This window comes from Somniosus microcephalus, chromosome 17 (assembly GCF_052327205.1).
Source record: "Somniosus microcephalus isolate GS21.2 chromosome 17, FLI_Smic_1.0, whole genome shotgun sequence".
Taxonomy (NCBI): Eukaryota; Metazoa; Chordata; class Chondrichthyes; order Squaliformes; family Somniosidae; genus Somniosus; species Somniosus microcephalus.
This window is the reverse complement of record NC_141003.1, coordinates 44,893,762-44,920,468: the sequence shown is the minus strand read 5'-3', so window position 1 is coordinate 44,920,468 and position 26,707 is coordinate 44,893,762. Positions and strand designations below refer to the sequence as shown.

Here is a 26,707-nt window from a genome sequence, read left to right as displayed (position 1 = left end):
CCTCTCCCTCCCTCCCCTCCCCTCCTCCCCTCCTCTCCCTCCCTCCCCTCCCCTGTCTCCCACCCCCCACCCCTCCCCCACTCCCCTCTGTCCCTCTCTCCGGCCCCTCCCCCTGCCTAGAACTTTACAAAACTAAATACATTTTGTAAAAGGCCAAGTTGATAAGACTGCAACACAAATTTTGATTATTTGTTGATAATTGTTGACCTGTAGTTCAAGAATGTAAAGACACACAGGACAACAATGCTTGGTGTAGAGAACTGTACACCTAACTGGTCTTCATCTTCAGCCTTGAGTACTTGATGACAGAGAACCTTTGATACAGGGCAGTCCAAACATTCCTGTGACATTATAACAATGGTCTTCTTGGACCCAGGTGAACTACCAGTTTCTGTGTGTCTCAAATATCTCATGTCAAATAAAAGCACAATACTTCTGCTTCTTTTAGAAAATTCAATGGTTTATGGGAATCACAGAGTCCAGTGATTTTTCTCTTTGGAATCCCTGAAAAATAACACGTTCTTGTATTTCCATTCAACATTCCACTTAAAACAGCATTTTCATTGACCCTCTGGGCTGGATTTTCATTTAAGGGGTGGATTAGCAGTGGCGAAGGCCTTTCCCTGCACTGAGTGTCACATTCTATACTTGGTGAGCTCTCAGGGATTGCTGTCACCATGAGGATGCCCACAGGCAGCCCCGAGAGAAATGTTACTGGAGACCGCAGTAGTACCACAAGAGGCAGGTATGGCATTAAAGAGGCAGAAACATCCCGAAGATTGATGAAGCTGCAGCCTTGGCCTACACTGGCAAGTCAAACTGGGACAAACTGGGGGGAGAGCAGGCCGATCCAAGACCCTCCTCCTCCACGGGGACACTTGCAGGTTATTACTGCTGCTTTGCGGGGCCTTCTGCCACCTTCCTAATGGCAGCCCAGAAAGTGGGATTAAAATGGGGGGATGTCCGCTGGGGACCTGTGCCTTGCCTTCAGTTACATGCAAATGATGGAACTGATGGGAATGGGGGAAGAGAAATACAGGTCAGGTGGTGAGGTGATGGTAGGCCTCATCACCAAATTTCCCATCATGCTCTGTTGCTGTCCCACTTTGGATGCCTCAAAGTGTATATGAAAAATTAGGTCGTGAGGGTCGTTCTGGCATCCAAGTAGGTGTAGTTTCACATCAAGCACTTCATCATTATGGAGGATTCTGTGACCAACAGGGAGACTGCAAGGTCTCAACTAAAACTGAAATTACCTCACAGACAAGAAGGTGCTCGTGATGGCATCAGCTGGTCTCAGATATTTAATAGTAGCTTACAAAGAAAATCTGGCACTATTATTGTTGTTGATCTATAGAGAATCATCTTGTTAGCATGCCAAGCATGAATGTAAATATAAAGAAACAAAGGCCTAGCAACTGCTTGCAGTAATGCTTCCAAAGCACTGTGGCCTAGTTGCAGGTTTCACCTCACCTGGGCTAGAATACAATAAACAACATAGCATTAACTTATCATTGGCAGGGCCTGCTGGAATACAGTTTTGGTTTCGCTGCCTTAACCAGTTGTTTGCTTTGTCTTTTTAATGGAAGTGGCGATTCACATAACTTGCATAAATATAAGTAGTCACAACAAATACTTAGAAGTTGAGATTTAAGTGAATTACACACCATGGTTTCACAAAAGTCTAGATCTAAGCTTACTGAATGAATAAGCTGTGTTTCTGTATACTACTTCATATGAGATTTTTCTGGATTTTTGTTCAAATGTTCTGTGGCTTCATTTTGTTTCTTGAGAAAAATATATTCCTATGAAAAATAAACAGAGCCTTTAAAAGCTTTATCAGAAGGTCAGAGATATACAGAATACTACTCTGTCTCTCTGAAGGTCGTCCCATCCTCTGTCGTCGAATTACAGTATGCGTCTGCGCACACTCGGTGGTCGAACTCCCAAAATATCGTCAACACCTTCACCGAAGCGTACGAGAGTATAGGCCTTACACTAAACTTCTGTAAGACAAAGGTCCTCTACCAACCTGCCCCCGATTATCAAAATCCACGACGAGGCCTTGGACAACGTGGACCACTTTCCATACCTCGGGAGCCTACGGTCAACAAGGGCAGGCGTCGATGACAAAGTCCAACACCGCCTTCAGTGTGCAAGTGCAGCCTTCGGTCGCCTGAGGAAGAAAGTGTTTGAAGACCAGGACCTCAAACCCGGCACCAAGCTCATGGTCTACAGAGCAGTAGTGATACCCGCTCTCCTGTATGCCTCAGAGACATGGACCATGTACAACAAGCACCTCAAAGCACTGGAGAGATACCACCAACGCTGCCTCCACACGATCCTGCAAATCTATTGGCAGGATAGATGCACCAATGTCAGTGTTCTCGCTCAGGCCAACATCCCCAGCATCGAAGCTTTGACCATGCTCTGATGGATGGGTCATATCGTCCGCATGCCCGATACGAGACTCCCAAAACAAGCGCTCTACTCGGAGCTCCGACATGGCAAGAGAGCCCCAGGTGGGCAGAGGAAACGCTTCAAGGACACCCTCAAAGCCTCCTTGAAAAAGTGCAACATCCCCACCGACACCTGGGAATCCCTGGCCCAAGAACACACATAGTGGAGGAGAAGCATCCGGGAAGGCGCCGAACACCTCGAGTCTCTTCGCCGGGAGCAAGCGGAAGCCAAGCGCAAGCAACGCAAGGAGCACACGTCAACCCAAGCACCCCACCCACCCGCCCCTTCAACCACCGTCTACCCCACCTGTGACAGAGACTGTAGGTCCCGCATTGGACTCATCAGTCACCTGAGAACTCATTTTTAATGTGGAAGCAAGTCATCCTCGGTTCCGAGGGACTGCCTAAGAAGAAGAAGGAGCAGAAGACTACTCTGATTGATTATCCAGTGGTATTTCACAAGATGGGGGGTGGGGGGGAGATTTAATTATCGGGGCCTGACCGCCAATCGGCTGCCTGATAGTGCCAGCAGAAGGCCTGATGCTGTGGGCTGCAAGTACAAAATGGATGTTCCGAAGCAGCCCGTTGGCTTCAGGTCGGCGCAATTTTGGGTAGGGTTGCAAAGGGGTGGAAAGTTTCCGGTAAATTTCCGGAAATTTTCCACGGGAAGTTTAGCTTGGGAATTTTGCCCAAAAAAGCACATGCTAGCATAATATTGTTTTTTTTGTATTTCTTTCTTTTTTTCCCACAGGTCCTCTCTTAAAATTACTAACAGAGATGGAATCTTAATTATTAAGGAATTTCTTAATCAATATATGTTTATCTTCTTACTTGGCTTGTTTTAATAATTACAAGTTTTGTGTGTGACTGTGAACAAATGTGTCCTGATTGGTTGGATGAGTGGATGAGCGATTAGCTCCCTCTATTTGTAATATTTGCATATCGAATTGTGATTGGCCTGCAGGCATCTGTAAGACTGCTATAGTTTTTTTAAGATCCAGGTTAGGGGTCCTGAGGGAAGTCATTTTGTTTTCTGCTGATGTTGTGATGATGCAGTAAGTAAATCAGACTTTATACCAAATAAACCAGTTACTTGTTGAACTCTGTTGTCCTTCAATTTAAAATATACAAAATAATACACTATTGGTGATGTAGCATTGTGTGTGTACAGGTCATGCTTCCATCACATGGAGCATCAGCAAAAATGTACTCACCCTGTTGCAATCGTGCTGATCGACCGCAGTTCGACACAGAGATGAATGCCCTTTATTTCTCTGCATAGAACAATGCCACGTTTACCGTCGGATGTGTGGAAGCATTTTACCCCAGGCATTAAAGATGGAAAGACTGTGTACATGTGCAAACACTGTAGAAAGCCATATGTAAAGAATGCCACAAAGATGCAGCAGCATTTATCCAAATGCAACAACTTCGCTCAAAGCTCACAGCAGTCAGCCCAGAGTTCCTTTGCTTCCATTCAAGAAGATGATGGTTCTCATTCAGCATCAGGCTCCTTATCATCAGCAACTCCTGGCCCACTTGGAAGGTTCTTTGACACAATGGATAACCATAGCCAGAAGAATGCAGATGAGTGCCTTGCTCGAGCTGTATATGCAACAGGCTCACCCCTCATGCTCACAGCCAATGTGTACTGGAAGAGATTTTTCAATGTTATTCGCCCTGCATACTGTCCTCCCACCAGACATGCTTTGTCTACTTATTTGCTGGAGGCTGAGTATAACAGAGTCCAAGGAAAGCTCAAAGAAACGACAGCGAGCACAGACACGAAGGACAACAGACACACAGGCACATACATTGCTGATGAGCTGAAAGCGGTCATCAACGATCTTGGATCACAAAAGGTCTTTGCAGTAGTTACTGACAATGCTGCGAATATGAAGGCTGCTTGGGCTCAAGTGGAGGAGGCCTACCCTCATATTACGTCTATTGGGTGCGCAGCTCATGGGCTTAACCTGCTCCTCAAGGACATCATGGGTTTGAGAACCATGGAAGCACTGTACAAGAGAGCCAAGCAAGTTGTTAAGTATGTCAGGGGAAAACAGGTAGTTGCAGCAACCTACAACTCCAAGCAAATGACAAAGAACAAGAACACCACACTGAAGCTGCCCAACAACACTCGATGGGGTAGTGTTGTCATAATGTACAACAGCCTTCTGGAGGGTAAGGAGTCGCTGCAAGAAATGGCAATATCCCAGTCTGGGGATATGGAAACCACCATCAAGAAAATACTGCTGGATGATGTGTTTTGGGAGAGAGTGGTTAGCAGCCTTAAACTACTCTCACCAGTAGCATCTGCAATTGCTCAGATTGAAGGAGATGACGCTGTCTTGTCAGATGTTCTCAGGCTTTTTACTGATTTAAAAGAACAAATCAGCATTGCCCTACCCACATCCCTGCTGCTCAAAGCAGAGGAGAAGGCAATTGTTCAATTCATACAAACGCGTCAAGAATTTTGTGTCAAGCCGATTCATGCTGCAGCATACATGCTGGACCCAAAGCATGTTGGGAGACCAATACTTTCTGGAGAACAGATCAACAGCGCTTACAGTGTGATTTCTACCCTCTCACACCATCTCAATCTGGATGTGGGCAAAGTTCTGGGAAGTCTGGCAAAGTTCTCTACCAAGCAAGGTCTTTGGAATGGGGATGGGATATGGGAATCATGCAAGCATATCAGTGCACATACCTGGTGGAAGGGACTTTGTGCATCTGAGGCCCTGTCACCTATTGCATCGGTGATACTCCAAATCCCACCTTCATCAGCGGCCTCTGAACGAAACTGGTCACTTTTTGTTTTGGAATACGCATACAAAGGTGCGCAACAGGCTGACTAACAAGAGAGTGGAAAAACTGGTGGCTATCCAGGCGAACCTACAACTTATTGAGCCAGATACAGAAGTGTCCACCACACAGCTAGACACTGACACAGAGGAGGAAATGGACACGTCAGAGCGAGAGTCAGAGAATCAGGAGGAGCAATGAGGAGTAGAAGACTCAGAAGACTCATGAGTAGAAGACTCAAAGGGACAAAATAAGGACAAATTACAGGCTAAATAAGCTGACGCTCTTTTTATTTTATTTTAGATGGGTCTTTTTTGTGGGGGTTCAATAAAGTTCAAAATTATAACCTAAATAAAGTTTTGAAAGCCTGTTTTTATTTGTATGGAACAGTATGTCTATTTTGACGACAAAGATAATATAAGGGTCAGAGACAAAAACCATCAGTGTGCAAAAAAACTCAAAATTCCCAAAAATTCCCATAAATTCCCAAAATTCCCAAAAATTCCCATGGAAAGTTTCCTCTTTTAAAAATTCCCAGAATTTTGCAACCCTAATTTTGGGTGGCCTGGAGCCTGACCTGTGGGGTAAAAAGGTAGGTCCAGTTGCAATCGTGGTGGTCATGGTGGGGAGGGGGGGATGGGGAAGCCCAGGGTGGCAGCAATCCTGCTCCTCCTGGTCCCACAAAGGTAATTTGAGTGCTTAGATTTTCAGGCCTCTTCTGCTGTAGCGTGGGTTTTACTGAGCAGAGCGTCCATGGTAGATGCTCCGCCCGGTAGTCAGTTAAAATTGCATCAGGGTCCTATGTATGGCACAGAACCCTGATTTGCATAGATTAATGAGGTTCCCGAATGATTTAGGTGGGCACCTTGATTACCCAGCAGAAAGTCTAGGGGAAAATGGCATCAGAGCAGGAACAGGTCAGTCAGTCTATCACCTCCATTTTAACTCTCCTACCATCCTGTTTCCAACAGCCATGGGGGTTAAACTCACCCCCATGAAGTCTACCATTGGACAATCAGGTTTGGCAGTTGTATATTTGTACTTGCTAACCAGCTTATTGACATTTTTTAAGATGAGCAAATTGTTTGTGAAATTCTTCTGCTAACCCTAATGACTAAAAATGTCTTTGCTCGAGGATGATGGGTTCAACTTGATTCTAAGCTAGTACAGATAAGGAAAATACTACAGTACGGAAAGCGCGGGGGCATAACTGCAACTTCACAGGCAGTGGGAATCACACAGGCCAGAACTTGGGCTCTCAAGGAAGGATGACCAGTTATGCCATCTTTGCTCTTTGGCTATTTAACAAGTGTTTTGCAAATAATAATAACGCTTTGGCCTTATCTAGAAGTGATTGCTTAGGTACTTCTTTTGTTCTTTGTTAAGCTATTTTTTTTCTAAGGCAAGACACAACATTCAAGATCCAGCATTGAGAATGTGATCTACCCAAATGTCTCAGACTAGAAATGCATGCAGCTATCAAATATTTCTATGGCAATCTCCATGGAAATTTCAGAAAGCAGGGTCTCCAATAAAAAAATTTCCAGGCACTTTAAAAAGCCTTTGCAAAGCTCTAGCATTCTCTTTAGATTGCATCTGCAATCAATACTCCAGTAAGACTGCCACAGAACAGATATCGCCTTTCATGGAGAAAAAAAGCAAGCTACAAACCATTTCAAAGCACTGCTGCACTCCTTCTACTGGTTGATGCAACCCGTCTCTCCAGAATGACAACATGGACCTTTTGTTGCATAAATCTATTGTTTGAGTTTCTTTTTATATGATAAACTCTTCTTAGGAAAAATAAAGAGAAGGATAAACTGATAGGCAGTTTAGGCATTAAAAGAACTGTAATTAACTCAGGCAAGAACATACCCTGAACCAGAAACGCAGGTACTCATCAAATGGCTGATTAAATCATGCATAAAATACATAGAGGGGAAATGTAAATGTAAATCCCCGGAGTGGGCAAGCAGTTAAAAATGGAGTGGCTCCAATTCCCGCTCCGCCCCTGCCGATTTCTGATTTTAATGCTGATGGTTATGACGGTGGTTGGAGTGGCCGTTGGTCTCAGGCTAATCGGAGATCCATGATACCAATACGCAGTGTGGAAAATCTTCCAGCGTGAATTGGTATGATTTTCTTAGTGCAACATCTCGGGCCATGCCGAAGTACTGATAGGTTGATTTCTGAACAAATCGTGGCCATGAATTTTGAAACTATTTTTAAGTGATTACTTTTTTTCCTTCAGAGAAAGTGAGGCTGCTGAGAGTAGCAGAGGGGCTGATGATAGCTTTATTTTATTTATACTGAGAATTCAAAAAACGATAGTTCTTTGTCTAAAAATGTCTTCTTTCTTTCAGTGCAATAACGTGTCTTCCTTCCGCTATCACATTCTACTGAGAATTTAAAAAAAATATTATTTATCCATCTGCGGTAGGTAAGGAAAGCACTTCCTTATATATTATTATGAAATCTGTGCAGCTGTCTGCATTGTCACACTTCCTGTGAGGCACTTCTGTCATAATTTGGTTGTCACACTGAAATAAAAAGAATAATTACATCTGTCACACAAACAGAACAAAATGATTCAAAATCGTTTCCCCAAAAACCTCCTGTTTGCCATTTTTCTTCTCACAAACTCAAATAAAGGTGGGATATTAACCCCTCCCCCCCAACCCCACAATCAGCGGGAGTGGGTCGGGGGTTAAATCGGCAAATATGCAAAACCCGACCCAAGCTGCCGTGAACACACCTACTTCCGTTCTAACTGCAGCGGGTTTGGAGGCATCCAAGTACCCTGCTCTGGAGAGGCAGATCCGGCAGTATAACATTTAACTGGCATATTGGTATCATGGGACTCCGAGTAGCCTGAGACCAAAGGCCACTCCAACCACCGTCATTAAAATCAGAAATCGGCAGGGACGGAGCGGGAATTGGAGCCACTCCATTTTTAACTGCTTGCCCACTCCGGTCCCACCCAGTGGGGAGATTTACATTTCCCCTCTCTGTATTTTATGCATGATTTAATCAGCCATTCTATTCCTCAGCTTTTAGCAGCCATTTAAATTTAACACTGGCTGACTGGGTTTCCCAGGGTTCGGGAAACCCGGCAGCTAAAGGGAGGCGGGAGCAGCCGGATCCAGAAGGTAAGTGCTTTTTACAGCACTGCTTGTGGGCCAGGAGGTGCAGGAGTGCTTCCCCCCCGGCCCCTCAACTAAATCTTCTGCTGCGATCAGCTGACCCCCCTCCCCCATCCCCCGGCCACCAACCCTGTGATCTCTCCCGGTCTCCCCTCCCTCCCAATTGCCAGTCCGAACACCTCCACTTCCCCTCCCCACCCACCACCAATCCACGATTTTTCCCAGTCCCCCTTCCACCCGATTGCTGGTCCGACTCCCCCCCTCCTATCAATCCTTGGCATTTCCCGTTTACCGGGAACCATCCCCAGTTTCTAACACTGGCTTTCCCGTCGGCCAGCCTGTCAATCTGGCCAGCTGCCGGGTGGGAAACGTAATTTTAAAAATGATAATGAGATCCTGCCACCTCCGCATTCTCAGCACTTCCGGGTATCCCCCCCCCACAACCCCCGTAAACATGCGCCCAAGCTTCCTCCCCACCTCCCCATAAATATCAGGGCCAAAGTTTCACATATAATGAAAGCAATAGAAATCCTTACCAGTTGTATCCACTTTTTTTCCATATGTCAGTTTTTAAACAAACAATTTTACACACTAATATATATTAACCTGGCCTATACAATTCTTCTTTATGGCCCGTATTTTCCGATGCTTATGGGACTGTGTACACACCCGTAGGGACATCGGAAATGCCGGTTTCAGGCATGCCAAGCGCACGTGCTGAAAACCGGCATTTCCGATCTGTCAAGAATGCTCTTGACAAATGCTCGGATGCCTGCCCTGGAGAAGGGCCTCTATGGGTGGATAGTTCCGCTTTCTGGAGAACCTCTGCCCGCAGAAAACCCTTAGAAATCTTATGCCTGGTAAAAGGGTTGAAAAGGGTAAAAAAAAAAATCACTCATTTATCATTTAAAAAAGGTAAGTTTATTTTTAGCCCCGTAAAAAACTTTAATTATTTTTTTCAAAAAATTAAAAATTTTTGATTAAAATATTTAATTTATTGTAATTTCAACTCATTTTAAAAATGTGATTAAAAAAATTTATTTAATGTTTAACAGTGTTTTGGGGGTGATCTCCATTCATATATTTGACAGGTCTATCTGTCAAGTGTATGAAAGGAGATTCCCTTCTCCTATTGGCTCCCCATGGCCCACGTGATCCCAGGGACGCTTGCAAACCGCATGGGCCTCTGGGATACGTGGGCCCTGCGCATTTCGAGTTGGAGAGGCCCAGGATCGGAAGTATACGCAGCTCGGGACCCCTCAGGTAAGTCCATAGATTTTTTTCAGATCGGAGGCCTCCACACGCAGGAAGCCTCCTATCGGAAAATACGGGTCAATGTTTTTCTTCAGCGGCCCCAGAGTCCCTGAGAAGCCTGTTAGACTATAAATGGTCCCTATATCCACACCAGCTACACAGCTGCTCCACGTGTACACACACCAGCCTTCTCAATCATCCAGCTTCAATCTTCTACTTCCTTCCAAATTAAAAATAACTTTTAAAATCTCAGTTTAAACACAATCAGGCATTTATGGACACTCACACAGTCCCATCCTTGGGAACCCACACTTGATCATGCAAAGCACCCTATTGTAGAATATTCACTTATACCTTTTCACTTCCATCCCATATATAAAAGCTTTTGATTATTTCTTTTCACCCCCATAATCTCACATCTGTGGATATTCAAATACGCATCCCTGTCCCCTTCAATCATGGACCCTGAATTCTCTGACACTCTAGGGCCAACCAATTTCTCCCTCCTGAATCACAGTATTTACTTTCTACAACTCTGCCTTCTCTCCATTAACACAGCAATGTTCAGAGGACATGCAGATAATTGAGAAAACGCCACCGTCTACTTACAAAATTACCCTCAAAATGTCTTTCTCTGCTAAGCAATGAAATACCACACAGCAAAAAAAATGATCCCCCCCAAACTGCCTGTGCTCCTCATCACTAACCTAACAACCTCTGAAACTGTAAGAATCCTCTATTACTGCTGCCTCAACACCCTGCCCAACTCTTCCAAAGCCTATTCCACAACCGCCCCTCCCCATATTTACCACACCAACAGACCTCCAGTCCTCCCAGGCCCCAACACGATCCTTCACCACTGCTGCCATAGCTCAAGATCTCCCCCTAACCTCCCGCCCACCCAGAGTCATAAACTGGAGAGCCACTAGTAGTAGATTCAAAATGGTAAGTCAGCACATGGTTTGTCACACATTTTCTTCATTATTTTTGGATTCTATTTGCTTTGAAGTGGCACCTCACAAAGTAGTGAGGATGGGTATTCCAATAATTGAAATGAGGAAGAGGAGTTCATGAGGGGCCAATAATTGCAGATGCAATGACCCCTAAGGCATTCTGGGCACGCCTGCCATTAGCCCAAGACTTGCGCATGGATATGGGCTGTTACATAATTAACCACCTGCTACCCATTGATCTGCACATTACATCTAACATTACATTGGATCAAGGATGGCTCTGCCTACAGAAGTGAAGGTTAATATAGTATGAAGCATTCATGCCTTTGTATCTTGTTAAGCCACCCCAGGATACATCTGCAATATCAAGTGGTGTACAGTGCAAACATGTATCAAGGAAGTGGCAAATGCTGTCTTTGCAAAGGGTAACCCTTTCATCATGGAAAGAACGCACAAGCTGGACAGGCCACATAGCTTTCACTGGACAGCAGGGTTCCTTCTATTACAAAGAGTTGCACACGATATCCATGCCAGGATCAGAGTGCTGCACATCAACCTGATAGCTTTTATAGCAAGAAAGGGTTTGCAGTCAATTAATATTCAAGAAGTGTCTGAACACAGAAACATCATCATGCACGCCAATGGCCATAATCCAGGAAACAGCCATGGTGCTTCCATTCTGTACAAATTCCAGTGTCCACTTTATTTGAAGGAGGAGAAACACTTGGTGGATTGCTTTCAACAGAACAGAACTAGCCTCTGCAACCATGACTGCTGATCCCACTGAGAAACCCCATTAGCAGCTGTGGAGTACCTTGGCCAGGACACCTCAGCATCTGCTGTTCCTCAGCTGCCACTTCCATGTTCAAAAAAAAACATGCTGCTTATACACAATTACTATGCATTAACTCACATGCTTGCACTTATGCAGAGGAATTTCACTCTTTTTGTGTAGAACTATGAACAGAAGAGTTTGTACAGTGTAAGGTTGTTACCCACTCCTAAAAATCAGTCGGTTTCGTAAACTGACTGGATAGAAAAACTTCCCTCCTCCCCTCAGGATAAGCAGGTAGCTATTGGCAGCAGAAACACTAAAGGAGACTGATGATGACAACACTTCACAAGTCTACTATCCACTGGTCCACGAACCTGACCTCTGCAAGTAACATCAGTTCACAGAGAGGGAATCAGTCATTATTTAACTCAAATGTAAACTATACTTGAAATGTAGCAGATCACTACACAAAAGCCTGTATTTTGATTTCAGCTGACATATTTCTGTAGCACATGGTGATTCTTTCATGCCCAGCCATGATTGACTGTGTCTGAATTTGAACACCAACAAGCTAAAAGATTCCAACTGACCCGTGAACCTGCACAGTGCAGACACTGATATCAGCGCTCGAGAGTTTAGCCACACCATCTCTGCAGCTCTGGCAGAGGTTGACAGATTCATGTTCTTTCTCTAGGGACTCTATAAGGATGCAATGTCCTGTTAACCATTAGACTGGTGAGCTTCCTATAAACACATTCCACAAGCTGCATCACAATGCAACCTTTGATACTTGCCATATTTCTTTATGTCAGACTCCTCCCACAACACTAACACTTACAGTCCATTACTTCATTACCACATGAGGATAAGATGATTAATTGCTACTTTAGGAAGTGCTAGCTGAAGATCTGCACGTAAAAAAGATGAAAAACATTCGAAAACTCACTAATGCTCCACCAAACTTTTGCAGTAAGCTGAATCATCTGTAATTAGTAATTATAATGATAGCTGCACGTAAAACAAAACAGCCAACAGCATTTTTGTAATAACAGTGGGACCATTAAGAACATCAAGAAGATATAGATAGTAAGTGTGATACTGCTTTATGTGGTTTTAACCTTGGCTACCAAAGTACTAATTATTATATGCAACTGAAACTTAAAACGTTGCTAACATCAATATATATTAGAAATGTTTCCCCTACAAACGCAAGTCTACCTTTGCTGTTATGTTGTCTGCACAGAAGAGGAATGGCGAGCTGCAATATCCAGCAAGATAAATTGCCTTTTATTCTAAAAGAGAAGTAGATTTTTTTTTAAAATAAGGCACGATGTGGTCTCCTCTACATTGGGGAGACCAAACGCAGATTGGGTGACCGCTTTGCAGAACACCTCCGTTCAGTCCGTAAGGGGGACCCCGAGCTTCCGGTCGCCTGTCACTTTAATTCACCGCTCCACTCCCACTCAGACCTCACCGTCCTCGGCCTCTTGCATTGTTCCACTGAAGCTCAGCGGAAGCTCGAGGAACTGCACCTCATCTTTCGATTAGGCACTTTACAGCCCTCTGGACTAAACATAGAGTTCAACAATTTCAGATCATAACCTCGGCCCCTATCACATATTTATATTTTTTATCCACACTTTTTGTTTGTGTTTTTTTTCTCCTCTCCCACAGGGCAGCTGTCTTTCATTCTGCCAGCGCAATTCACACTTCATCTAGAGCCATCCTTTGTTTCTTAACATGTCCCATTACCATCTCCTCTTGCCTTGAATATCTCTTAATGTCTCTTAACCTCTCCTGCCTTCCATCCTATCACAGACCTTCCCTTTTGTTCTTTCATCCCCTCCCCCATTTCCCAGCCCCTAAACTTGCTTTTAAATCTGTTCCATTTCCTGCTTTTTTCCAGTTCTGATGAAAGGTCTTCGACCTGAAACGTTAACTCTGTTTCTCTCTCCGCGGATGCTGCCTGGCCTGCTGAGTTTTTCCAGCGTTTTCTGTTGTTATTTCAGATTTCCAGCATCCGCAGTATTTTGCTATTGTATTACAGAATTGGGAGTAGGTTTTATTTTCCAAATAGACAACAGTAGCTGTGGGAGCAGCTAAGGTCTGTGTCAAGTTGGTCTTATTCTCTTTAACTTTGCAATGGCTTGTGGACCCACACAAAGGGGGGAATTTTCCCAGCCCTGGGGAGGTGAGTATGGAAGCGGGACTGCTGGGAAAATGGCAGAAACTGGGAGCGGGTACCGACCCCGCTCCCAACCTGCCTCTGTACCATCTTCCTGGGAGGCAGGTCCCCGAGTCGCGCAGGGACCTGTCTCCTCAAGGTGGGAAGGGGATTAGAGCCAATAAACAGGTAGTTAACAGGCAGTTTTGAGGCTTTTTCCCATTTTACGCCTGCAATTGCAGGCTTCCCGATGGCTGCAAACCTCGTCAGTGTCAGCGAAGCGAGCAGTGGGCCTGCAGGAGTGAGAGGGATCAAAATGTCAGCTGTAGAGGTGAGTGATGGATGCAAGTGTGGACAGGTAAGTATGAGAGGTGAGTGTAAAGTGTTGGAAAAAGTTTCTTACTTTGCTTCTTTCTGCAGGCTTCAACCTTTGAGGATCCAGAGGTGCCTCATCTCAATGGCAGAGATGACAGAACGGCTGATGCATTCTCAGATGCAGCAGCCATCTGCTTTCTGCTGAGGAAAGAGGTCTTGGTGAGCCTGTGTGCAAGGGCTCACCTTAGGACAGAGATTGTCAGTGTTTGACGGTTTCTCAAAGTGGTCAAACGCTGACAATACATCTGTCAAAAAAATTTTGACAGATGAAGCGTCATATGCTGACATCATCTGTCACCGGCTTTCCCTTAATTGGCCGGGCTTAACAAGGCCAATCAAGGGAAAATAGCGTGGGTTGGTCAGACGTCGCTGGGGGCCGAACTGAAACCCAGAAACCAGAAGTCCCATGTCCAGCACATCTCCACTGAGAAAATCCAGCCCAAAGAAATGGAAAGTAGACAGATGCAGTGTGGCGCATCAGCCCAACTCTCAGCAGTGCAGCCGCTGTTGGTGAAATTTTGAAATAGCAAACAAGCCATTCGTGCAATTGTTCCGAGTGCAGATAAAATTTACTGACCATATTCTTTCCAAGCCCTGTAAGCTCCAAGTCAGTCACTGGCTAAAATCTTACAGACAGGAATAAAGAATACTTTACATCAACAATTTTTTCCCCTTACTATTTAAATGACAGTCCATCATATGGTAACTATGTGTGATGTCTAAATCTAAACAGCAGAATAAATATAGGCAACTTCTACAGCAAAAGAAATAAAGTTGGCTGAATTATTTGTACAATATAACATTAAACATGTTAAACTGGCAGCTAATTGATGACAGGATAGAAGATGATGTTGTATATTTTGATAGTATTATTGTGGGAAAACGAGATTAGTCAATGAATTACCCCATTGTGTGTATTTAAAATAATACTCCAAGATAATTCATTGGCTTTTAATATTCATCCTAAAAATAAAAGGGGGAATTTTAACTCATCCCAGTTGGCAGGTAAGGAGTGGAGGACCAGCTAAAATAGACCGCCTCCATTTCCTACTCCATTCCTACCAATTTGCGATTTTAAGACCGTTGGCTTCGGCAGCAGATGAGCCTCCTACCAGAGTCTAGTGGGAGCCTCATTAATAAATACAAATCAGGGTCCCGTGACATACATGGGATCCTATAGAGTGGGGCGCCTGGCATAGTTGCACCACCAGGTGAACCTGTCAGGGTGCCAGCAAGGCCACTAAGGCAAGTAAAAAACTTTCCTTACTGAGAAAAGTCGAAGCCCCTGCCTCCCCAGGCAACCGCGCCTCCCCAGTCGCGAGACCCTCGGAACACGACCCCCCACCTCCTCCCCGATCCTGGACTTACCCTGCTGCTGGCAGCCTTCTCCAGATGTTGGTGGGTGGGCTCCGTGCCGCCCGATCTTCGACCCCCCCCCCCAACCCCGCTAGCTAGTTGCTGCTTTCTACCGGAAACGGCTGAGCAACCGACCAGCGGGATTCAAATGAGGCCTGGTCGATTTTAAGTGCTGGGCCTTTGAATCTCACTCCCATGCGAGATTGACATCTGCTCCCGCCAGGAGTTAAAACCGGCCCTAAAATCTGGTAACAGTGAAGAATGGGTCAAGAGGCAGATGCCAAATTATCTTGTTTCAAAACCTAAGCCGCAGAAACAATATGAAAGTGGTAACTACAACTAGGAAGCCAGCAGGCGTCAGAATATTTTAAAGACTTAAAAGAAATTTACAGAGGGGTTTTTATTCTTTATATAAATAAATTAAATTATATGGTGAATATTTTTTGTAAAGCCATCATAGTGCCTTAGCCTAGAGTGTTGCCTTAAAGCAATATTAATCCACTTGGTTACACAAGTCTGTTTAAAGGTTCGGCTTATTTTCTGACATAGAGCAGTGGAGCTTTATTGAGGTGACTGTGCTGTCACAACAATGTTTTTATTCATTTAAGCAACAATGGAATACATACTCACTATTGTACTAAATAAAGATAGCGTAGACAAATGTACTAAATAAAGATAGCGTAGACAAATAAGGAACTTAACCTTTGGTCTCATCCTTCAATCAGCAGCACATCCTCAAGCTGGAAAGGCAGCACAGATGCCAATCCATTATTTATTAAGTGGTAAACATCCATACACGCTGCTTGCTTGGCTTCATTTGCAGAAGCAGGTAAAGATCCTCAGTCACTGAAATGTGGATTTGCTACACGCTGCCACATTTATTGTGAATATAACAAAACAAAATTGTATTACCTCACACTTACTTCATATTTGGAACGAGAATGGAGCATATCCTCTCTCTCAATGTACCGTCGTTCCTCTCTCAAATACTGTGGTTTTTTAAAATAAATTATGTTTAAATAAAGGAAAATGCCTTACGTGTTTTAAAATAAAGACCAACCATTTTGTTATTCTCCCCTGTTAAGGCTTCATTGCGGAGTCCACATGTCTATCATTTCAGGCGAGCAATTTCAATGCCTAGGCATTTCAGTGACATGCAGCAGTTCAATCCCCATGAGGCGAGACTATGAGCCACATGGAGCTTTGTAGTGTTCATTCCTTAAAAAATCTTACCTGCATCTATTATTCTATCCATCCCTACAGAATTCTACTGTGAAGCTGAAAAGGGCTAGGTTAAGTAATAAGTGTTTTACATATAAATACATGTCCCTACACCAATAATCCCCTTTAAAGAATATGCAAACCAACACCCCTACTCGCCACCCCCCCTGTGCTGTGTGGTCCATTCAAAATTCCGCGCATGTGCGTTTTGTCCTACTTAAAAGCCAGTGAGCACTGGTCTCCAGATAGGGGACGTATCAGATAGTAAACTGATAATAGATACTACACTTGATCTTAGCCAAAAAGCTGAGGAGCAACCTACCAATGGTTTCAGGTTTCATGGAGCTTATTTCTCCCCTTTCTAATCTTACATGGTGCATAAAATCAGGTGGGGTGTAAAACGGGCATCAGACCCGAAGCAGCCCCGCTCCCGCTTGGTTAAAAACGGAGCTCAAGAGAGAGACTTACCATCAGGAACCACTTAAAACTAAAGCATAAAAGCATCTAGTAGATTTCCAATACTTCTGTGCATAAAGGAAAGTCCCAAATTTCATTCCTGGTCTGGGCTGAGTAGCCTGACCTCAGCCAAGGTGGCGCTAGGGGTGCTGCAAATTGGTCTCAATTCCTCTAAGCTGGAGAAGGGAAAAATCAGCCATTGGTCTGATTCCTGCTCTTTATTCACTGACTCTTGCTGGAAAACACGGGTGAGGACAGGCTTGGGTTTGGTTTAATACCACCCCTGCCTCATCCCATCATGATCAAATAAGAAAGGAAGAAAGAATAAACTTGCATTTATATAGCACCTTTCACATCCTCAGTTTGTTCCAAAATGCTTCACAGGCAATCAATTATTTTTGACGTGTAGTCGCTGTTGTTATGTGGACATCGACAGCATCCAATTTGTACACAGGAAGGTCCCACACAGAGCAATGCGATAAATGAGCAGATCATCTGTTTTGGTGGAGAGATAGATTTTGTCCAGGACACACTTATCGTCTAGGTTTGCACATGAAAACTGGCCATCTGGGAGAGGTACAAATGCTACAGCATTAGCTACCAGTGCCCGTGAAACCTGACATCAGCATAATGCAGTATCTTCAGAAGAGAAGGGGATGTAAAGGAAGAAGAGTAGGGGGAAATAATAAAATAATTCCAATTAGCTTTAACCTAGAGGTATCAGTGGGAGAACTGTCTAGAAAGAATCTGACAGTACAAAGGTGCTGAAATTAGATACACAGTTGAATTGACACAATTTCACAAGTGTCATGAAAGACTCTATATAAATGCACGTTCTTTTGTTTTTCTTTCCCGAAAGGGACTGGATTTCATCCTCTCTACTGGGCGGGATTGGAATAGTGTCTGATTGAAACAGATGTGCAGGAGTTATCGCCCCAATTCCACTGACGTACGGGTCACCAACATTTTGGTTAGTGCCTTGAAGTAGGTGGCTCAGGCGCCTGCCAAGAGCAGGTGGGAGCCTCGTTCGCCCATACGAATCATAGTTCTATAACATCAATAGGACCCTGATGTCATTTTGAAGTGCCAAAGGGCGGAGCATGTGCCACGCAGAATCTGCCCATTGGCTATTTTCCTTGAGCAGCCCAACCAGCGCTACTTAAATGGAACACTGGCAAAAGGGAATAAATAGGTTTGCAAATGAGTTTAGTGGGTCATGAGGAGCATTAATGTCCCTTCTGGTCCCATAGAAATCTACCCCCTCGATGCACCAACCCTCTGGGGCTCGTCCCCAGGATTGTCTTCCCCCCTTTAACATACCTGGATCAGCCGGGCTCCACGGTGGAGCCGCTGGATTTTCAACCCCCGAAAATTGGCAAGCAGCTCCGAACGTGCCAGCAGCTCACCAACAGAATGGTAATGAGGCCCGACCCTGAAAATTGGTTGGGCCTTGGACTGCTTCCATTGGAAGGGTGGCGGAGTCCCTCAGCCCACCTCCCACTCAATAGAAATGGTCAAACTAGGCAAAGCTTTGCATAATTACATTGAGCCTAAACAGAGAATTGTACAGCATCAATTTTGCTGTATTAATAACAGCGAGGCTATCAGCACTCACCGTTATTACAGGGTAAATCTGACAGCAACTTCTGGCGTTAGCACATGCGCAGTTAAACGTGGAAATCCAGAAGTTTTTGTCAGAGATACCCTGCTACTCCACAGGGTGCGCTGTTGCAGTCCTCGCCGATAGACTTGGCGTTGAAATCACTGTAATGGCGTGAACTTGTGGTACTTACCCACTAGTTCCACACTAAAGACGGCCAAAAAAGTTATGACTGATACATTTAGGATTAAGTGAGTTTTTAACGGCGCAATAAGTGATAATTACTGCTGAACAGCCTCTCTGGCCCTGAAAAAAATAATTTTACAAGTGTAGAGTCTCATTCCCTCAGAAGAAAATTAATGCTGCAGATTTAAAAAAAATTAAAATAAAAATATATATTTGTTTTACTTTTTCTGTTTGTCTCTTTTATCTCTCTCCCTTAATCCCATTTGTAGTTACCAATCTTTATCTTGCTTCCTGTACATGATTTAAATCTAATTTATACTTCCTGTTTTTTATTTCCTGGTTTAGACTCTGTGTGGCTTAGTGAGAATTCTTCAGTCTGATTGGCTGAAGAGCCTCGCTGTTGCTTTCCCCGTTCACAGATGCCCTGTAGAGGGCACCGCACTGAAATAGACGGTGGATTAGTTGGAATCCCCGCTGACAAGCCCAGGAAAAGTCTCTGGGTAACTGTACGTGATGAAAAGCGAAAGCTATTCCTTTGCCGCTGAGAACAAAATCTGGGCCTATATCTCTGTGCCAGTGTATCATTCCTTTGTCAGTTACTGCATCTATACTTCCATTACTGTCCACCTTTGGGAAAAATAGGCCTGCTCCTAATGCGTGAATTTGCGCTCCAAATTCCATCATTGGATGTAGTTTGCCAACCTGAAATCCACTTGCTAAGAGCAGGCAGATAGAAATATATCTTTCTCCTTAGTAACAGGGTCCTGGTGAAAGTGAAGAGTTTAAAAAAAAATTGCTGAATTCTGTCAAATTGATAACAATAGTACCAAATGCTCTGTCGGCAGTTTGTAACCAAACAGACTGCTGTGCACTTCGAAGTCTCTTGAGATCTGAGTGCAGCTGACACTCTCAGCATGTAGACTTTGTTCTGTAGAACTGGGATGAGCAGCAAACATTCATCCCACCTGTTCATGCCAGCAGTGGCTGAGACAGATAGTAAAGTTTTCAGTGGTTAGTAATCATTTATTGCTCCATGTTTACTGCATTACTCCAGTTAAAACCAGGGGGTTTCATAGCAGTGCACCAAATTCTGAATCAGTCAGTAAAGAAAGGAAAGAACTTGCATTTATATAGCGCCTTTCACGACCTCAGGATGTCCAAAAGCGCTTTACAGACAATGAAGTACTTTTGAAATGTAGTCACTGTTGAAATGTAGGAAACGCGGCAGCCAAAGTCCGCACAGCAGGCTCCACAAACAGCAATGAGATAATGATCAGATAATCTGCTTTAGTGATGTTGGTTAAGGGATAATTATTGGCCCGGATTTTGCGTTAAGAATAACGGCGAGGCTATCAGCGTTCACCATTATTAAGGCGTAAATCAGACAGCAACTTCCGGTGTCCGCAGATGCGCAGTTAAACGTGGAAATCAGGAAGTTGCTGTCTGAGATGCCCTGCTCCTCCAGAGAGACTCGGCATTCACATACATGAAGGGGGTGAAGTTGCTGTAATTACCCACTCGATACCCACTAAACACGCCAGAAAAAGTTAGGGCTTGTCCATTCAAAAGTAAGTGAATTTTTAACGGTGTGGTAAGGCTTTATTACTGCCAAACAACCTCTCTGGCACTGAAAATGTACTTTTACAGGTGTGGAGTCTCATTCCTTCAGATTTTAATTATTGTTGAAGATTTAAAAAAAATTAAAATAAACCTCTTCCTTTACTGCTTCTTTGTCTCTTTTATCTCTCTTTTAATCCCATCTTTCTTTCCCTCTTTTTATTTTGCTTTCCGTACATGATTTGGCATTGAATTAAATATTCTAACTTACAATACCTGGTTTAGACTTTGTGCCCCTCAGTAAGGATTATTCAATCTGACATACCGTTGCTTGCCTTCTTCACACTGGTCCCAGATTCCCTGTAGAGGGTGCCGCGCTGTTTTGACTCTCTAATTACTGCAAGTCGCAGTGCAAAAGCCCATAGAAAGTCTGTGGTCATTCGCCGCTGAGCACAAAATCCGGGCCATTGTCCAGGAGACCTGCTCTTTTTCGAATGGAGCCATGGGATCTTTTATGGCCAGCTGAAAAGGTAAACAGTGACTCGGTTTAATGTCCGGCAGTGCAGCACTCCCTCAGCACTGAAGTGTCAACCTAGGTTATGTGCTCAAGTCTCTGGAGTGGGACTTGAATCCACAACCTTTTAACTCAGAGGCGAGAGTGCTACCACAAAGCCATGTCTGACAGTGACAGATAACTTTCTGATCATTGAAATAAAGGTTGTAAGCTATTTTAATTTTTACTCTTCATGGAATCAATGATGTTTTAAAGTTATATTTAACTCCAGTTTTTACTGAATTGTTGAATAAGCTGAATTGCAACGGAGTAGAAGGGTTCAAAACATTTGTACATTGGAGTAAATTAACATTGAAACAGTGTGTTTTGGGCTGGGGTGCTGGGCGCCCTTGTAAAGACCTGCCTGAAAATTGAGTCAGGTGGGCAAATGGGTGTCCAAGGTGCCCACCACATTTTCCTCTGCTGGTCATCTGCGTTTCAGGCTAGAAAACAGCGGCTGGCAGTTGAACATTAGCCCAATGGGTTTACGGTCAGCAACTTCCCATGGATTGTCTAAGCATCAGGCCTGCCACCGCCACTGCAGAGCTGCCAACATCATCAATGATGAATAAACAATTTGCTTGTGGTTTCAGTAACTTAGTGATCAGGCTGTCAGTGATCAAAATGTGAGCAAAGGACTACAGTAAGTAACTGGAGGAGGAGCTTCAGTTTTCAGATAAAATAAAATATGATGCAAATGATCTCTTAAATCGAGCAGGATAGGCATATGAGTAATCTCACTAAGGTTGAGTCAATGAGATAAACTGCAAGAGTGATCCTGAGGAAATAAATAATCATTTATTGAACTCCAAGATTATGTCACTGCCTTGAAGTCATGCAACAGTGGCTTACATTTTATATTATATCAGTTGCGTTCTTAGAGAAAAATAAAAATAAAATTGCTATTCCTGCAGCTGTTTGTCTTGTTTTTTCCTACTTTTTATTTCTAATTGGAATATAAGAAAGTAAAAGGCCAGGATAGAGTCTGCAGTCCACCTGGATGCTCCCAAAAGCTAATAACCCTCAATTGCCCACTCTCTCAAATATTTATCCAATACTCATTTCAATTTTTCCACGCTATCCGCCTTCACTATCTCACTGGGCAGTATAGTCCAAAGGCTGTGTCACTCGCTTTGTCTTTCTGTTTGTCTTCTATTCTCTTTCTCTCACTCCATATGGCTCTCACATATTTTGCTCTTTGTGATATCTATCTCTGTATTTATATAACAATTTTTCTCACTCTTTCTGTAAGTCTCCCCTCTGTCTCTCCTATCTATTCTGTGTGTCTCCCAATTTGGCTGTGAGGAAGTAGGTGAGAGGCTGGAGGCATAAGGCACAAGCAGGGGAAAGGGTCTAAACAACCTGAGGTCTGGACCTTGGGACCATTGGAAGCTTGGGGGTGGGGGGGAGACATGTGACCTGGGGCCATTCAGCAGGGAGTGAGGAAGGCTGGAGCGGGGGATCTGTAAGTACCTGGTTGGAGGGGAAGGTGTGATCTTGAACTACTTGCTTTGGAAGGATCTGGGAACATTCTAGACAGGACTTTTTTTGTTGGAGGGAGTTTTTGGGCATATTTGATAAGGCTGGAAATTGAGAGTGCTCAAGGGAATTGCAATCAGTGGTCTGTAAACACTTGTGTGGTTTGGGAGTGCTTGGAATGTGGTGGCAGGCACACCAAATCTATTGAAATCAGACATATCAGCAGTACAGAGACAGCATGGTATGGCCACACTCGGAGCTGAAATAGCAGCTATCGCCATGCTGGCAAAGTACAGACGGCAACTGAAGCCACACTGGGGAGGATAAGCAGTTACAGGAACACAAGCAGCAGATACACTGGCCAGGAAAATTAAAGATAAAATATGCACCCAGAAACAGAACACATCTGCAGAGCTCCAAAAGGTAGTGCATGTGCCGTGATCCATGTGCAGAATGAAAGCCAGAGACTGAGAGGCATTGCGATCATGTAAACACACAGGCTTCAAAACTACCAGATCCTAAAGCCCAGCTTAAAGATCCACATTATGGAACAGAGAAACATAGAAGATAGGAGCAGGAGTAGGCCATTCGGCCCCTTGAGCCTGCTCCGCCATTCAATGCGATCATGGCTGATCATCCAAATTCAGTACCCTGTCCCTGCTTTCTCCCCATATCCCTTGATCCCTTTAGCCTTAAGAAATATATCCAACTCCTGCTTGAATATATTTAATGAATTGGCCTTCACTGCCTTCTGTGGTAGAGAATTCCACAGGTTCACCACTCTCTGGGTGAAGAAATTCCTCCTCATCTCTGTCCTAAATGGCTTACCCTTTATCCTTAGACTGTGACCCCTTGTTCTGGACTCCCTGACCATCGGGAACATCCTTCCTGCATCTTGTCTGTCTAGTCCTGTTAGAATTTTATAAGTTTCAATGAGATCCCCTCTCATTCTTCTAAACTCCAGCGAGTACAAGCCCAATCGACCCAATCTCTCCTCATACGTCATTCCTGCCATCCCAGGTATCAGCCTGGTGAATCTTCGCTGCACTCCCTCCATGGCAAGAACATCCTTCCTCAGATAAGACGACCAAAACTGCACACAGTACTCAAGATGTGGTCTCACCAAGGCCCTGTACAACTGCAGCAAGACATCCTTGTTCCTGTACTCAAACCCTTTCGCTACGAAGGCCAACATACCATTTGCCTTCTTAACTGCCTGCTGCGCCTGCATGCTTACCTTCAGCGACTGGTGCACAAGGATGCCCAGGTCTCGTTGCACTTCCCCTTCTCCCAATCTATTGCCATTCAGATAATAATCTGCCTTCTTGTTTTTGACACCAAAGTGGATAACCTCGCAATTATCCACGTTATATTGCATCTGCCATGCTTCTGCCCAATCACCCAACCTGTCCAAATCATACTGGAGTTTCTCGGCATCCTCCTCACAGCACACACGCCCACCCAGCTTTGTGTCGTCTGCAAACTTGGAGATATTACATCTAGTTCCCTTGTCTAGATCATTAATATATATTGTGAATAGCTGGGGTCCAAGTACCGATCCCTGCGGTACCCCACTAGTCACTGCCTGCCACTCGGAAAACGACCCGTTTATTCCAACTCTTTGCTTTCTGTCTGCCAACCAGTTCTCTATCCAAGTCAATACCTTGCCCCCAATCCCATGTGCCTTAACTTTACACGCTAATCTCTTATGCGGTACCTTATCGAAAGCCTTCTGAAAGTCCAAATACACCACATCCACTGGTTCTCCCTTATCTATTTTACCAGTTACATCCTGAAAAAATTCCAGTAGATTAGTCAAGTACAATTTACCTTTTGTAAATGCATGTTGACTTTGTCCGATCCGGTCACTGTTTTCCAACAGCTCTGCTACTACATCTTTTATAATGGACTCTAGCATTTTCCCCACTACCGATGTCAGGCTTACCGGTCTGTAATTCCCCGTTTTCTCTCTACCACCTTTTTTGAACAGTGGGGTAAGATTAGCTACCCGCCAATCCATGGGTACTGTTCCAGAGTCTATCGAATTTTGGAAGATGATCAGTAATGCATCTACTATTTCTAGGGCCACTTCCTTAAGTACCCTAGGATGTAGATTATCAGGCCCTGGGGATTTATCGGCCTTCAATCCCGTCAATTTCTCTAACACCATTTCCCTACAAATACTGATTTCATTCAGTTCCTCCCTTTCATTAGACCCTATGTCCCCCGACATCTCTGGGAGGTTATTTGTGTCCTCCTTTGTGAAGACAGAAACAAAGTATGCATTTAATTGGTCTTCCATTTCTTTGTTCCCCATTATAAATTCCCCTGATTCTGACTGCAAGGGACCTACGCTTGACTTCACCAATCTTTTTCTCTTCACATATCTATAAAAGCTTTTACAGTCAGTTTTTATGTTCCCTGCAAGCTTACTCTCATACTCTATTTCCCCCTCTTAATTAATCCCTTTGTCCTCCTTTGTTGAATCCTAAATTGCTCCCAATCCTCAGGTTTACTGCTTTTTCTGGCCAATTTATATGTCCTCTCCTTAGATCTTATGCTATCTCTAATTTCCCTTGTTAGCCACGGTTGAGTCACCTTTTTTGTTTTATTTTTATGCCAAACTGGGATGAACAAATTCTGTAGTTCATCCATGCGATCTTTGAATGTTCAACTACTTCATTCTCCATCTTAATGAAGAATTCTATCATATTATGATCACTCTGACCCAAGGGGCCTCGCACAACAAGATTGCTAATTAATCCTTTCTCATTACATAATACCCAGTCTAAGATTGCCTGATCTCTAGTTGGTTCCTCGACATATTGGTCCAGGAAACCATCCCGTATACACTCCAGTAATTCCTCCTCCACAGTATTGTTACTAATTTGGTTAGCCCAATCTATATGTAGATTAAAGTCACCCATGATAACTGCTGTACCCTTATTGCACGCTTCTCTAATTTCCCTTTTAATGCCATCCCTGACCTCCGCATTACTGTTTGGAGGTCTGTATACCACTCCCACTAACGTTTTCTGCCCCTTGGTATTTTTCAGTTCTACCCATACAGATTCTACATCATCAGAGCTAATATCCTTCCTTACAATTGTGTTAATCCCCTCTTTAACCAGCAATGCTACCCCACCTCCTTTTCCTTTTTGCCTATCTTTCCTGAATATTGAATACCCCTGGATGTTGAATTCCCAGCCTTGGCCACCCTGAAGCCATGTTTCCGTAATCCCAATCATATCATATTCGTTTACCTCTACTTGCGCAGCTAATTCATCCACCTTATTACAAATGCTCCTCGCATTAAGACACAAAGCCTTCAGGCTTGTTTTTTTAATGCTCTTAGATCTTTTAGAATTATTATTTACTGTGGCCATGTTTGATTTAAACCCTTGATTTCTCTGTCTGCCACTTTTGTTTTTCTCCTTCCTGTCTTTTGCTTTTATCCTTGTTTCCCTTTCCTCTGTCTCTCCGCTCAGGTTCCCAACCCCCTGCCATTTTAGTTTAAACCCTCCCCCAGAGCAGAAGGCAAGCCCAAGGGCTCTGAGAGGGGGCAGCACTATGTGAGAAAAGGTTCGTTTAGGTATTAGTAGACAGGATGGTAAAATTCTGGGATTTTTTTCAGAATTGTATCCTTTTTACATGTTTGTTATGTTGTAAGTTTTATTTTTAGTGGTTGTGAAACCAATACGGCAACTGAAAGGGCTTTCAACAAAACTGGGAGGTAAGTGGTCCCTTTTCTGGTGAATGGAATTATTTGAGATCTAGTGAAATAACTTTTTTGATCTGTTACTTTTTTGTGAATGTGAAATTTGAGTCAATTTTGTTTGGTTGCAACATACATAAATATTGGCTATATCAGATGCAAAACTCTTAATACTATAGATAGATGCTAATATTATAAAATACCTTCATTCAGTTTAGGTAAGTTTTATGCATGGCAGCAGCTACCAGTGTGGATGACACCTGCCAATGCATTAAGTGTTGCTGATGTATGATGATGCTCCTACTGAATGATTAACAACTGCAAATGCATCTGGCAATAATGTGCATTTAACTACTGAAAATTATATGGACAGTGCACATTATAAAGGGACCTCATCAAATTTTTTAATGTTAAATAATGGTTTCAGTTGATAACATCTGTTTTTTTTAAATTCTAAGTAGCTATTTTGCCAACACAAGTCACAGGGGTGATACAGCTCTAAAAATTCTCCTGACAAACTACCATTTAATATAACTACCATGTAATAGCAGAGCACTTGGAAAACAGTGACAGGATCGGACAAAGTCAACATGGATTCACAAAAGGTAAATCGTGCTTGACTAATCTACTGGAATTTTTTGAGGATGTAACTGGTAAAA

The 26,707-nt window shown here is 43.7% G+C and overlaps 1 protein-coding gene and 1 non-coding gene across 3 annotated transcripts in view; both read right to left on the bottom strand.

Annotated features, from left to right (window-relative positions):
- Positions 1 to 26,707, bottom strand: part of tafa5a (TAFA chemokine like family member 5a) — an 849,608-nt gene that overhangs the window by 51,829 nt on the left and 771,072 nt on the right. The window lies entirely within an intron of this gene.
- Positions 16,634 to 16,820, bottom strand: LOC147105696 (U2 spliceosomal RNA). The gene has a single exon (XR_015081661.1). It is a non-coding gene; the product is annotated as a U2 spliceosomal RNA (small nuclear RNA).